Source organism: Ixodes scapularis, unplaced genomic scaffold, assembly GCF_016920785.2.
Source record: "Ixodes scapularis isolate PalLabHiFi unplaced genomic scaffold, ASM1692078v2 PGA_scaffold8__174_contigs__length_109621045, whole genome shotgun sequence".
Classification (NCBI taxonomy): Eukaryota; Metazoa; Arthropoda; class Arachnida; order Ixodida; family Ixodidae; genus Ixodes; species Ixodes scapularis.
In genome coordinates, this window is record NW_024609883.1 from 97,009,341 (window position 1) to 97,015,394 (window position 6,054).

Genomic DNA, 6,054 nt, shown 5'->3' on the forward strand with positions numbered 1-6,054 from the left:
TCGCCGCGGGCATTTCGCACCTTCAAGATTCGAGATTAGAATGTTCTACGCGCCGAACCTTCTACGCCGAATTCTCCAGAAGCCCACGCGTGTACAAAAGCGGCTCCGCGTGGCAAGCCGGAATCAGTTTCGCCCCAGCGTTCGACTCTGCTGTCACGCCGACTTCGACGCCCGCGACGCTCTCTCATTATCTTTTGTACCCGTTTATTTTTGGCACAAGTTCGCCACATTAAACGTTCATTTCTTTCTGTTTATTTATTGTTCTTTTGGTCTCGACCCGTGACAATATTCGCAGGCTCTTGGCTGACTATGGCGTCCCGGATTTGTTGTGTCAGCTTAGGCCACAATGCAGGATCAGACAGTTCGTCGCTGGCGGCCTTTATCTCATTCGATGTGTCATCAATATCTTGTTTAGTGTCACAGACTACTCTGGCAGTGGAGCACTCGGCGTTGTCAAGATATTGCTGCAGTGTGTCACTTTCCTTTGTATGGGAATAATCTTCGCTTGACGAGCTCTTTTCGTTCAATTTGTCTCCCTCTGCTAGTTCAGCGGAACTTGGAGGGCCCTCGTGTACTTTCACATACTTTTTCAGGGCATCTGCGCTCTTCCTGGATTTGGCATCTTGTTCAAATTTTTGTTTTTTGTACTGCGCTCCTGATGGCTTTTCTCACTGAAATTTTTATCATCAGACTAAATATAAATTTTACACCAGCCATCCTGACCCGTGATGCATATCGTAATAATAATTTTAAAAAAAGCTGCCTGGTGGTGATTCATAGTAATAAAAATCCGAGGCTCGAAATATAAAATTGATAGTCTACAAGAAACCCAAGATGCTTCTTATGTGACCTCGGTAGATCCCACAATATTTTTGAGCAGCTCGTGGCACCTGTGTATGTAGTACCGTAGGCATAGCCCCAGATTACGTGATACGGACCCCGAAGGTCAAAGTAAACGCAAAGGACAGTGGCCGAACCGATGCGAATTCGCCCAGTTTACATTCAGCAACACGTTCACTCTGAGCATTAACAATTAAAACTCTAGAAACTAGCAGTCCTTACGTAATCATATGTTCGTGCCACGACAATATAGCTTCCACCAAAGAAGATATTGGCTGGGACTTTTACGCGAAATATTTTTAATCTAAAATTTTTATTTGTTATTCAATTTTAATTCTACTACTTATCGTAATTACACCGTCTTGGCTAATTTCATAACTCGTCTAGAATACTAGCTGTATGCGGCGGGAAACAGGGGTGGAGGAGGAGACCAGAGAGCGTGGGGACAACGCCTAGCTCCGGTTCGAATGATTAGAGGGTAGACGTAAAGCTAGCCGCCTTTGTGTCCGCCGCACTCGTCGAACGCGTTTTAGTGGAGAACGCCTGCGTCAGGCTTTTGGCTCACTCAATCAAACGCATTCGACGGGTGCATGGGACACAAAGGCCGCTAACTTTACGTCTACCCTCTAATCATTGGAGTCAGACATCGGCTTTCTGACGTCCCTGCGCTCTCTGGTCTCCTCCTCTCCCTCGGTTGCTCGGCGCATGACAACATCATTGGGAAGTCATGAACACCTTGAAATGTGTCATTCTTTTTTGTACATTATATTTGAGGCAGTTTCGATGTTCATGAGCACATGGATTCGTAGAGTGAGGTAGATGAAGATGATGATTAAACTGTTTCGGTTATCTCATGTTCTCAGTGCGGTAGCGCCAATTCAGTTCAGTTCAGTTCAGTTTATTATACCTCAAAGGCATTTCAAATGAAATGCATTACATAAAATGTATTACATGAATCAGATCCCGAATTTTAATTCGTTGTATTCGTATGCAGCGGCCATGATTCTGACTTGAGCGGAGAGGGCTCAAATGGACGGGTAACTGCAGACGAGCTGGTGGAATCTACAAAGGTAAATCACGTGTCTTAATGGCAATTGTTTTTACCATTTATTTGGTTTTGAACAACCGAAGCTCAACTTTGAGCTGTACCAACACTTCTCCGGTCCCCTCGTTGAAGCGAAATCATTTTGTCCCGGCCTCCCTTTCATTAGTTTCGAAGGTACACCATTTCAAAATGCTCTAGTATCTCTCTGTGTTTTTGTCTGTTAAACGATAGCGTTTGATAGCTATCACAAGATACAAATCAAGACTGAAAGTGTGAAAGGTTTTCTTCGGTGGTCCAATAAGCCAAGTATGACAATGTTACGCAATATTAACCTGTATTTTCACAAACATAGAGCGTGGAAAAGCGTGTGTTATGGCAACCGGCCAACCCTCGAAAAAAAAAAAACGGTGACTGAAAAATAAAATCTTCATTTCTCTTTTCTACTCTATCTTCTACGCCTATGCCCCCCCCCCCCCCCCCCCTCCGGACCTGTTTACCCCTTATCCCCCTTAACGTCATCACTTGTGAATCGACGCAGCTCCACCTAGCGTTTGTCAGTACCCCCGCCGCCGGTGCGTCTTACAGAATCTCATAACGAGCGCGATGCTAGAAGATGGCGACGCCAGACGAACGAGTCTGCCTCTTTGTGGCGTACTCTTGTCGTTGGGTAGGTGATCCACTAATGATGACGTCATGCGCAGGCCTAGTCTTCTAGGTGGTATTGAGACAGGCCGGTGTAACGGGCAGGCGTGTGGCTCCAAAAGCTCCCAGTCAGCGCGGATTTTGGCCTAGTATTGGCCAATGACTAGAGATGGTCTTATGGCCAATAGCCAAAGAGTGGCCATTCATTGGACAATGGTTGGCGGATGGCTGATGGCTATTTGCCATTCATTGGCCATTGGGGGGCTGATGGGCAGTGGCTATAGTCCAATGGCCAGAGAAAGGCCTTTCATCGGCCAGTGGCTGGCTCTTGTCTGGTTACTGGCCAAAGGACCATTGCCAGCCATTGGCCAGTGATTGGCCAAGTGGTTGCTGCTTGGGGAATCCCTGACTTCTGCATGTGCCCGCGCTTGGAGTTTCGTTGGTTTGTGCACATTGCGTTTGTGCGTATGCACGCAGAGCTCCTGGCAGCTGATTCGTGCCCTGGTGAGAATGGGCGGACCCTGCATCGGCCTAGGTTTGGTAACCTTCGCGGTGAGCGCGATTGCCCTCGGATGGCAGCTAAGCTGGGTCAAGAGGTGGACGCAGATGGAAGTCGGCGCGGTGACCGTCGATCCGCAGGAACCGTCTTGGATCCCTATCCTTGCAGCGATCTGCACGATCGATGGTAAGGACGTCTTTCAGCGGCAGTCACACCGCTCATACCTCGTACAAAAGACACGCGATACGCGGTGTTCGCGGCAGTCATAGCGCTAGATTTATCTGCGGATGTTCTTCAAGCATGTTCAAAGTCTCTTTTCTTTACACATATATATGCTTCGAGGATGTTTGCTGAAAGGTTTTATATGACCAACCTAACGGGACTTGCATACTAGGAAGGGACACACCACAAACAGTGTCAGCAGATTGTCTTTTGTATAACGTATAAAGCGCCGTTCACACTCTTGCGACCGAGTAAGACCGAGAGAGACCAGACCGGTTTTTAAGCCTTTTGCGATTTCTTAGGACCGGATGTGCTGCAGCGGAGCTGGTTCTAAGAGATCGCAAGAGGCTTAAAAACCGGTCTGGTCTCTCTCGGTCTTGCCGGGTCGCAAGAGTGTGAACGGGCCTTTAGAGTGTGACCGCAGTTTACGTTTCTTCTTTCAGTCCTCACCAGGGTCCTCGGGAGTGTTCTGCTGGCGGTGGCGATGCGCCGGCTGTCCAGCTTATTGCACAGCGAGATGCTGAGCGCCGTCCTGTCGAGCCCGGTCTCCTTCTTCGGGTCAACACCTCGCGGTCGGATAGTGAACCGGTTCTCGGTGGACCTCGACCACATGGACAGTCGGCTGTACCTGTCCGGCAAGCAGTTCGTCCAGCACACCCTGTTCGCATTCTCCAGACTGGTCATCATCGGTACACAGTCACCACTCGTCTTGATTGTGGGCGTCGCGTCCAGCGTTCTCCTCGCATTTCTTGTCGTAAGAAACTTCATTGGCCCTAGAAAGAGTCCAACTCATGCAGTTCTTTTTTAGCATTTATAGTTTGAATAGAAATGATAAATAAATGCAACTGGAATAGAAATTTAAAAATGTATACAAGCTTGAGCTGACTGTCAAAGACTGGTAAGCACAAAGATGTAAAAGGCCTTCCAGGAAAAAAAAAAGAAAAAAGAAGGGCGTCCTAACGGCATCGCCTTCCAAAGATACGCCCTCATTTCTGACGCAGACCTTGAGATGGCGCCTTATGACAGGAAAGTCCCCTAAGCGCGCGACAGCGCCTTCGCACGCCGCGAGAATGAATACGCCTTTGCGTGCTCTAATTATTGACCCTGGATAACTCAGTCGGCAGAGCACTTGGCTCACAACATCAGGTGGTGCATTGAAATCCTGCCGCGTGACTGAGGTCTTTTTACTTGGTTCCCAATGAACTTAACGCTTTTCGATGTCGGTTATTCGTTACAACCGGCTGTTACAGCAGGCCGCTACGGGCAGCTGCTACAGCAGATCGTTGCACAACTCCATGAACATCGGCTGATGAAACGCATCCTTTGTTAATTAAAAACTGCGGCTCCATTCCTGGTCTTCAAAATAACCTGCCGAGGCGCAGCACACTATGTTCTACTATACTTGTATTCACCTCATAAACTGCACAGTAAATAAAGTTCGGCTCCTAGCAGAACCTTACTATTTCCCCCCTTTATCTGTTAAATTGTGATACACGTGGTCGCATATCAGATTAGCTTAATGTTATTCCATCAAGACCAACGCGTTTCTAACGGCAGAAACCACTGTTTCTTCCCTCGACAACTAAGTCTTAACTACCTCACGCAGCTAAGAAAAGTGGGCAAAACTTTCTTTTTAATGCGAAAGCATTAACTGCGGGGGGACCTATTTAGCGGAGCCGGCCACGTCTTTAACCGCGAAAAAAAACGCGAAAGAAATGCCCATTTTCCCATTCGCTGAGCAAAACGGCTCCCAGATAGCCATTGGCGGCCGTTTCACGAGAGCGCGCGCTCGGCCGCCGCTCTCATGTCAGGCGTTGCCGGTGGGGGCTGGGGGGCTACGGCCGCTTCTGCTCGCGTTGGCGCCGAGGAACATGGCGGTGACTGAAGCATCTATATCGTCGGCGGCCGCCGCTTCGGCAGTTGCGAAACGTGGCCGTCCACGCCAGTACAAGAACGAGCTCATAGAAGTGCTTAGGTGTCCTAGGAATTTTTTTTTTTTTTTTTTTACGTTACAACGGATATAGAGTTCCTCGACGAAATGTATGCGTCCTATTTTTGGCAAGTACCGACAACCATTGTTGAGCGAACGCTCGAGACACATGCCACGTGCGGGTGCTGCGTCGCCATTCGCTTCCATGTGCAGCACGAGGCACTGGCCTTGTGCACATCGGCATTTCACGTATATACTAGCATGGCAAGCACAAAACATATTGAGGGGCCTTACGTTTCACACTCTGTTACTCTCAATTACACAGCGGTGTTGATGTGAAACTGCGACTTCACGCGATACCGGAACGTCGCCTGTGACGTCGCAGAGTGACTATGATTTCCCGATAAATTGAGCGGGGACACGACTTACCCCCCAAAACACCCTGCGATTCTCACAATTTCATTCCGATGACGTCATAGAAGTATCATGTGGTCGCGACGTTGTCAAAGCAGCGAAGCTAGATGTGTGCATGCTATCCAGCTTGACACACTATGGAAGCCTCAGGAGCAAGAAGTTGAGACGCCGCGACGACGGCGACAGCCACATTCGCTGCTACTTTTTGCCGGAACTTCTATCACAAAAAGCCAGGATCACGACATTCAACATTATGACACGCCGGCACCTGCGACGTCATTTGTTTTTATTTGGGGACTACTTTCGATATATGGGCAGGATACGACGCTAAACGCACAAGTCGAGGGCGCACCCCTCCCCACAAACGAATAGGCAAGTTATTGCAGTGGGTACACGATGTGTTTTTTGTAAGGCGCGTGCAGTCGCACCACCACTCATACATCATACGAAAGACAATGCTCG